This window comes from Lagopus muta, chromosome 6, assembly GCF_023343835.1.
Source record: "Lagopus muta isolate bLagMut1 chromosome 6, bLagMut1 primary, whole genome shotgun sequence".
NCBI lineage: Eukaryota > Metazoa > Chordata > Aves > Galliformes > Phasianidae > Lagopus > Lagopus muta.
The window spans coordinates 58,922,505-58,931,639 of NC_064438.1; the positions used below are offsets into that span (position 1 = coordinate 58,922,505).

General features: G+C 46.6%; 1 long non-coding RNA gene across 1 annotated transcript; it reads left to right on the plus strand.

The window, feature by feature from the left end:
• The first annotated feature begins 3,609 nt into the window (after positions 1 to 3,609).
• LOC125695134 (uncharacterized) lies at positions 3,610 to 7,632 on the plus strand. Its single transcript, XR_007377822.1, has 4 exons — positions 3,610 to 3,654; positions 4,353 to 4,390; positions 4,473 to 4,756; positions 6,720 to 7,632. It is a non-coding gene; the product is annotated as an uncharacterized LOC125695134 (long non-coding RNA).
• Positions 7,633 to 9,135: the final 1,503 nt, after the last annotated feature.

Below are 9,135 nucleotides of genomic sequence, written 5' to 3' on the forward strand. Positions count from 1 at the left end.
CTGTGGGAGGAGAAGGGCTCTGAGGAGATGCTTGGAACTGACTTTTCTGCATCTCTTCATGAGAAATTGAGATATGCACTAATTTGCTGATCTTCATTCTTCTCCAGGCAGTATTTTAGTTGTTTCTTGCAGCACAGGATGAAAATCAGATGAGCCAAGTACTGAGAGAGTGTTTTGAAGTGTTTTACTTCACAGAAGCCATTTGAAGGTACTGGCAATAATGAGAAGTGGTCCAAGCACCCCGCACAGCACCCATTCCTGCTGGTCGGATGGCAGCACAGCCACTGTGCAGTGTTTGCTGCGCACTGATGGCAGCCAACATTCCTGGATGGCACCTGCAGCTCCTGGGTAGGGGATAGAATTATATCACAGCATGGCCTGGGTTGCAAAGGAGCACAGTGCTCATCCAGCTCCAACCCCCTGCTGTGTGCAGGTCGCCAACCAGCAGCCCAGGCTGCCCAGAGCCACATCCAGCCTGGCCTTGAATGCCTGCAGGGATGGGGCATCCACAGCCTCCTTGGGCAACCTGTACCAGTGCCTCACCACCCTCTGGCTCCAAGACTTCCTCCTCAAATCCAACCCAAACCTCCCCTGTCTCACTTTAAAACCATTCCCCTTGTCCCATCACCACCCACCCTCACACACAGCCGTTCCCTTCCTGTTTATCCACTCCCTTCAAGCACTGGAAGGTCACCATGAGGTCTCCCCGCAGCCTTCTCTTCTCCAAGCTCAATAAGCCCAGTTCCCTCAACCTTTCCTCATAGGAGAGCTGCTCCAGCCCTCTGCTCATCTCAGTGCCCTCCTCTGCACCCGCTGCAAGAGCTCCACATCCTTCCTGTACTGGTGGCCCCAGGCCTGGATGCTGTACTGCAGATGGGGCCTCACAAGAGCCGAGTAGAAAGGGAAAATCACCTCTCTGTCCCTGCTGGCCACCCCTCTTTTATTGCAGCCCAGGATACAGTTGGCAGAGAGGGGGCATGTTCGGAAGGAAGTTAAAAGGAAAAAGCTTTTCTCTCAATCAGATTTCAGACATTTTTTAACTTTTTTTTCAAGAGAAAAAGGACGAAGGCAGGATTTGGTCACTTCCAGGCAGGTGTGATGTCCATCGCACACGGACTGCAGCGGTGTGACAGTGGGTTGCTGGGGCAGAACTGGGCTCTTCCTCACCCCTCATCATCACCCGCCTGTGTTTCCCCATTGCTTCAACACCACTGCCACGCAGCACAGCTGCCAGTTGTGTTAATAGGGTATTAATGAGAGCAGCCACAGCACTCTCTGCTTACTTGCAGCTAAGCAAACAGCGATTATTTTGCTGTTAACAATTTTGTTCTACTAAGATAGCTCTACACCATTGTCTTTTCTCCACTGGGTACCACTTTCCAGCCAGAGTTGACTCACATGAGTACACTTCAGTTAATTCCTTTTCCATCTTGACATTGAAATGCTGAATAGAAAATGCTGGATGGGGAGTAGGGCAGAAGAGGAAGGCTTAGCCAATAGGGTGCCAATATCCATAACGTGGGCACCTCGGCTCACAAGGCTGCCTGCATTTTCATCTTTCTGCCTCTCTCATTTAAGATAATCACATGGAATTCACATTAACAAAAGCCAAAATTAGCAAAGAAAAAAGCTTTATTTTCAGATTATGAGAAACCATCTGATACCAATTTTTGGGAAGTACCAAAATGTGTGTTTTCTTTAGTAGCAAAACTGCAGACAGTGGCAGCTTTTATTTTATTTATTTACTTTGTTAAGGCAAAAGAAATTAGGAAGAAACTGAACAGGAGGAACAAGCACATTTTTCATGATAAAGAGGGAGGTTTTTGGAAATTAAGGACTTGAACCGTGACTGATGAGTTTGGGTTAAGTTCTCGCCTCACCCAAGACTTCTTGTGCAGCTCAGATAATTAAATTTCTTTGTTCCATTTTGTCCCTCTACAGCTTTTCCTTCTGAGCGTGCACTACCTGCACCAGCCTGATGCTGACGCCGGGGTCACCTTCCTTGGCACCACTGCCTGTTGCTGTAGGCAGCAAAGCGTGTCTGAAATAGGATGGGAAAAGCTGCGTGGAATTGATCCAGCCCCAGGCACAGGCTGGGTGAGTGGCAGAAGGCTCAGGGCTCCTCCTGCACAAGTCAGCATTTATTGAAGTGCCTCCTGGTCAACACGCAGCAGTGCGAGCCCCAGGAGTCTGCCTCACATCTCATTTGCCTTTCCCGAATCAAAAAATGAACCACCATCCAAATAACACTGCTTTCCAACTGTGGTGCATGCTTTACTTCTAGGACTTGATTCTCCTGTGTTCTGTGTTTTGTTCTTTGTGACTGCAGAGAGAGCCTGCTTTACTGATGGGCAAAGCAGGGGGATCTCCTGTTTCAGTGGGGTTACACTGGCTTGAATTAACAGGTGGTATTTGCACTGAGCCATATCTTACAGGACTCAAGAGTATGAAACAAATTAAGCATTTGGGGCAGAAGAAATACAGCATAATATTCTTGTTTTATTCCCATTAGTTCTTTTCTCTATAAATAGTAATTGTGCAGTGTGTAATGCATTCCCTCACATCAGAGTTTATTGGGGAAGTGCTTTGGCTGGGGGATTGCTGTGGGAGGTATTAAGGGCTGCGCCTGGTTCCAACAACACCTTTTGCTTTCGCTGCTACATGTTACTGTTAATAAAAACAGATTTTTATGTAGTAGTCAAACTGCAAAAATCCAGAACAGAGCCTATCTATTGCATAGGCGGGTTCAGCATTACTTGATGAAACTGGAATAGATCACATGGTAACTCTAATTACTAAGCACTGTTATTAGAAATGCAACCAAAAATTAGTATGCGCTGTGGAACTGCAAGTTGTATCAGCCAGCTCTGAGATAACATGCAGCTTTCCTGTGCAAACATACCTGGGGTAGAAGAGAGCTGCAAAAGGCATCGGGTGCTTCATGGTCACTCTGAGTCCAAATGATGGAGACCACGAGATTGAATTGGTCTGAGAAGGTCTGCAGTTCAGGCACTGCTTTTACAGACTGGCTAAATATTTCTGTTTAATACCGAGGTTGAAGTTAGGTTCAGTGCAGTGTTTGCTGATTAAAGTCAGACCTTCTGGGGGCTGTTTCTCCCAGCAAAGGGACCATCCCCCTGCCAAGATGCTGCGGTGCAAACCAGCTCTGTGAACTGCTCCCCTGTGGGTGAGCGCCCCGCAGCCACCCCTGTGGCCTTGTAGCACATCGTGCAGTAGGACAGCAGCCTCCTGAACGCCAGGCTGCAGTTCTGGGCACTGAAACAATGATTCCTATTTCCCCCTTAGTGATTCCTCAAGGCACAAGAGCTCTCCGTCACTTGTTAAGGAAAGGAAGAACTGACCCTGCAGGAGAGGCAGTCGGTGCCATCCATGGCACTGATGGGATCTGTGCTGCAGGCACGTGGCTGATTGCTAGCTGCGGGCTGGGAGCTCTGCAGGGCACTGATGGAGCTGGTGCTGGAGAGGAGCAATCACAGCTGCAGCATCGAGGCAATGCCATTAGCATCACCTGGCAGAACCCTGCAGGAGTGCTATTTCTGGCAGGCACTTCCATTTCCAAAGAAAGGAGCTGATTTATGATGAGGAGAGGCTGCTAGTGGACTGGCTCGGTGCTGGACAAGCTAATCGCTCGGTGTGAGGATCCTGTATTTTGTTTGATGCTCCCAACTTGGGTTGTAAAGATTTTGTGTCAGGCAGCAGTTAAGCAGGAGCAAAATGAGCCTTAATCTCGTTTCACTTTATTTGAAGCCCATGGGGATAATCTGAAGCTCCTTGGTGGTAGGAAGCCGCTGGGATCAGCAGCAGATGGTAGGGGCTGCAGGAAGCCCTCATCAAACCCCACAGGAGGAAACAAAGCCCACAGCTGTGCTGGAGTGGGAGCCCTCCCTGGGCACTGGGTGGAGCTCTGGGTTTTCTAAGGGTCTCAGACTGATGTGGCTGTGAGGGGAGGTGGGTATGCAGCTTGTCTTTTTAGGTTTCTGAAGCCAGCCAAGTGATGGCTTGCTGGCAGAGAAGGTGCTTTGGCTTCACTGGACCATGTGGACTGAAGGCTTTAGAAACTGCTTCCCTGGAAGGTGTTGTGGGTGGGATCACTGCATGTTACAGAGCAGCAAGAGATGTATCCAGAAATGCCTCATGGTTAATGCTGGGGGATATTGGCATAAGCTTTCACTGAAAGGAAAAGTTCTCACCCAGGACTGAACTCTTCAATCTGATCTAGTACTTGATCTGGTGTCTGGCAAACCTGCCTGAGGCAGGGTTTGGAACTTGATGATCCTTGAGGTCCCTTTTGACACAAGCCATTCTATTACTATGATTCTATGATTTTGCAGTGTATCAGTACAGTGGATGGAGAGTGGATGAAGGCAAGGTAAATACTTGTAATTAAATCAACCTCCTCCTTAACAAGAAAAGAATGGAATGCTCTGTCCTGCACGTGCTTCGTTTTACAGAATCGTGTTCCAAATACATGGCTCTCCACCTCGACCACGTATTTAGGTTTGGTTTCAGAACAACCTGAACATCAGGAGGCATTCATCCTCTGTGAAGGAGACATCCAAGGATTGATACTGGAACATTTGAACCAAACCAGGAGATATATCTACCCAAAAACAGAAGTGTTGGGGTTTAGATGTCTCATCTGAGAGCAAAGACAGGTGGTGTACAGTACAAGGTAATTAATGCTGGTAAAAAATTCAGAACAAAGTGGCCAAAAGGCTGAGCTCCAATTCAACAGGTGAGTGCCAACAGCATCTGCAGCTCACTTCTGATCGCTAAAGCTGAAACTACTCCCAGAAAATATGTTCTGAGAGGGGGGAACAGTTTGGTTTAGTGTGAGTGACGATGCACTTATGTGTGATACAGATACTGTATCATGGGGACACAGAATTGGAATTAATGGGAGAGATGCTAGAGAATGAGCAGAGCTGGTTGTCTGTGAGAATGGCTGCTTGTGCTCATCTCCCACAGACTGACTGGGATCTGGGAGGGCACATTAACTCCATGTGCAGCAGTGCAGTCCCAGGGATGCAGGTCATCTCCTGCGTTTGCATTCAGCCCTGTGAACACATGTTGTCTTTTCTCAGTTAAGAAGAATTGCCAGAGGGCCTATTGGAAAAGCACTGTGAAAGGCTACCTTAGATTTGATATTTACCAAAAGAAAGGCAGGTGGAGACAGTGAAGGCAAATGGAATTGGGTGATGAGGACCATTAAAAAATGATAAAATGATGTAATTTGGTATAAGAAAGGGAGAAGAATGGAATGGAGGTGATGGAGTTCAGAAATCAGGCAGCAGTGAGGGTCTCCATGGGGCACCATGAAGAGGTGGAGAGGTGTCACTGTGTGAAACAACACAGGCCTCAGCCCTGCAAGAAATAAAAAGCATCCTCCCAAACCAGAAATAGAGACACGTGGCCATGGGTGAATAGCAAGGAATAATCTCTCCACTATGTGGATGAAATCAAAACACATGAGGCATAAAACTGGCAAAGAACGTAAAAAGCAAGAGGAATGACATCTCTACACGCATCAGAAATAAGAAGACAAAGGAATGCATAGCCCTTGTATGGAGCAGTGATGGGAAACAAATGAACGCTAGAATTCAATACTTTAGTATTTCAGACTTTGGAAAAAGGTGAATTGTTACTGGGCAGTTACTGCAATTAATTGTAATGAAGGGATTAGGAAGGATGGAGACGGTAGAAGTGCGTTTAGATAAATTAGATGTTTTCAAGTGATTGGAGCCTGATGAAATCCTCTGCATCAGCAGTGGCTGTTGGCAGGAGGAGCAGGGGCAGGGCTCTGCCTGAGCAGGAAACCAGGCTGAGCAGGCTGAAGGCCTTAGATGTGGTACACAGAGCAGTGTGAGCCTCAGGACTAGCTCGGGTTGCTGCAGGGCATATCCATTGGCACTGGGAGCATTTCTATAGAGGGAGGATCCACAGCCTGTCCAGGACCTTGCTTCACTGCATTCAGCACAGAAGCACTGAACGGCCCGGGTTGGAAGGGACCTCAAGGATCACGAAGCTGCAACCCCCACCACAGGCAGGGCCACCAACCTCCACATTTCACAGCAGCCCAGGCTGCCCAGGGCCCCATCCAACCTGGCCTTCAGCAATGCCACAACCCCAGAAGTCAGAAGATTTTGTTCAGATCTCAGCCTCTAGACTCTGTAGAGCAATAGGTGGCCGTTACCTGCTAGCACTTCTGTATTCACACGTTACAGCACTGCAAGTAGACTTCATATTGTAATCAAAAAATACAGTAAGGTTACAAATTGAGTGCTATAGATGGAATCCACTCAGCTTTTAAAATTAGATGTTAGGAAACTGGTTTGAGGAACCCTGTAGTTCAGGTGATGGTAACATCCTAGCTTAGGTCAGCTTTGACTTAGGAGATTCCTTTTAGAAGCATCCTCCCATGCGAAGGCATTTTGGAGTGGAGCCATGAAAACCTTTTGCTTTGTTATTGGTGTGGCTCAATTCTTGTAGAAGCTCTGAATCAACACATACTGGAAAAAGGTGAATATTTCTGTGCTTTGGTAGCATGCTATTCTTTTCCACAGAGCCCAGACATCAAAACCTAGAGATGTATCTTGAATGCTTATAACCAACAACTATTCTGGGGAAGAATGTGCTTATAATGTCATCTTGTTGTTTCTTTGATGGGCTTTTTCATTATTATTTTTTGCCTTTTGCAGAATCTCTTTAATAGAAAAGCAAGACATCTGAATGAATTTTATATGCTCCTTGAACTGCTCAAGCCTTTGAAATAACTCAGCTGGAAGTTTTAGTCGATATGAATGGAGACATTCAAAATATCTTTGTGCTCTTCTGTCAATAAAAGGTGGCAAAAGGCTAAACAGATGGAATTAGACAGCAGAGTTCAAGATTCAAGCATCCTCCACAGGGAAAAAGCCATTCACTAGTAATCAAAATTGAGAAATTTCATATGAATTTATTTCTGTGTTTGGTACTAAAGAAACAGCTTTCATGCATGAGTGATGTTAGGGGTGGAAGTAGAGAAATCTACCTATTAATGATTAATCCAGTGCTGGAAAAATTCTGAATTCCATCTTTTTCCAACTCCATTTGCGAATTGTGTGTTCTCTGAAGGACAGCAAGCAGAGGAGCTGGCAGTGTTGGAAAGCAGCAGTGAGTGGACGTGCTCATGTGAGCCATCATGCAGCACTGCTGGCCTTCTTGGGTGGGTGAATGCGGGAGTGCATCCATGGAGAGGAACTCTAGAACAACTGCGGAAGCTCCAAGGTGTGAGGAGTTTCAATAGTTCCCTCAGCACCTCCTGCCATGGGCCTGTGGTTCTTTCCAAACATCAGCACTGCAGCACAGTGTTGCTGGCGTGCTGAGGCCTGGATGAGATGCCTTTTGAAAACAAACTCTTCCAGCTAATTTGGAAAGGAAGTCAGAGCTGCTGAAAGAGGATGAGATGATGTTGTGCCAGACCACTTTCATAGCCCTCAGACTTTACCTAAATACAGAGGGTGCTCCAGAGATCAGCACAATGACTTGTGCCCATATAATGCCCCTCAACTTGATTGGGTTTGATGAATGAATTGTTTGAATCTGCAACACAGCTGTGGCAGAAAGTTTTTAGATGGGGAATCATAGAATCATAGAATCACCCGGGTTGGAAGGGACCCCAAGGATCATGTAGTTCCAACCCCCCTGCCTAGCAGGGCCACCAAACATACACATACATATACATGGGGAGCTTCTGAACAGCTTGTGGGCATGGTCCTTAGCCTTGTCATGCAAGAGGAGTTATGGGAGAAGTTAGCTCATCCCTTGTGCTTCCCAAACCTTGCACGTGCATAGCAAAAGATTGATAAAGATTTTTGATATCATTGATCAGTGTTATTGATCATAATGCTGATATTGTAGATTGGTCAGCATCTACCGATTACAACAGGCTGATGGCCGCTCTCAGAGTGTGGGAATGCATGCGGATCTCTTGCAAGGCTCACACTTAAGGTTCATAAATCAAAACCAAGAACTTTCATTCAACCCACAAATAGCACAGGGTGCTCTCAGGGATTTGCACTGCCTTTGTAGCGGATACTTCAGGCTTGCAAGGAAAATGTAGCTTTGTCCTTCCTACCTTTCCTTTAGTGAAAAATGCTTGTCAGGCCTGAAAAGATGGGATCCTGAAATGTTCCTGCCTGTAGGCCATACGTGGTACACGGACATGGGCATCGTTCAGCTCGCTCACACTCTTCCTGTTGTCAGCTGGGTTTCAGTGTGTGAAAAACAGGGTTGGATTCCACGAATGTTGGAAAAAAGCACCCATTACTCGTGGTGTAGGGGTCACTGTGCCATGACAGGTGGCCATTCATTAAGGTATGATGTGTTGTGTATCTTAGCAAGGTTGCTTTCCTGCAGTATTTTCACCTCTGTGTTTTCCTTCACCCACTAAAGAGGAGCCCTTTCCCATAGAAAGTCAATCATTGAGGTGTATTATCTAAAATATCACCTAGGCATGAGGAGGATCTATTGAAAATACATTATGAGGTAGTTATGAGAGAAGCACCTGTGCTTCTTTCAGTGGGCACTAGGCAGTGGATCACACTAATAGTGCTGTTTGCAAATATCAAATAATAATGGAAAGCGTGACAATAATGAAGTAAGTAATCAGATGAACTGTTGAGCACAGGTGCCTACATTTACAACTCTTTCATCAAAGAGAAAATTAAGCGCTCTCAGAATATTACTGCAAATTACTTGCTGTTATAGGACTGCTAATCAGGTGGAGTACATGAATGCATCAGGAAAAATCTTCTTGAGCAATTATGGCAGTAGATGATTAAGGCTCAGAGCACATCATGGGACAGAGAATGGGCTCCTTTCTTTGCCCACAGATGTAAATGCTCCTTGCAGAAACCCTTTAGAGTTAGAGCAGCTCTGATGGGGTTTGGCTGATGCACAGAGTGTGGCAGAACACGGCTCCTGTGTCACCACTCTCTTGTCACACGGTGCTGGCACTGCACGAGGCCATCTCTCCTCCTGGGGTCCTTGGGGGCTCCCAGTGAAGGTGTGTGGGTGGCTGGGATGTGGGGCATCCCTATATGCAGCACCACAGCTGGTAGTCAGCTCGTGCCC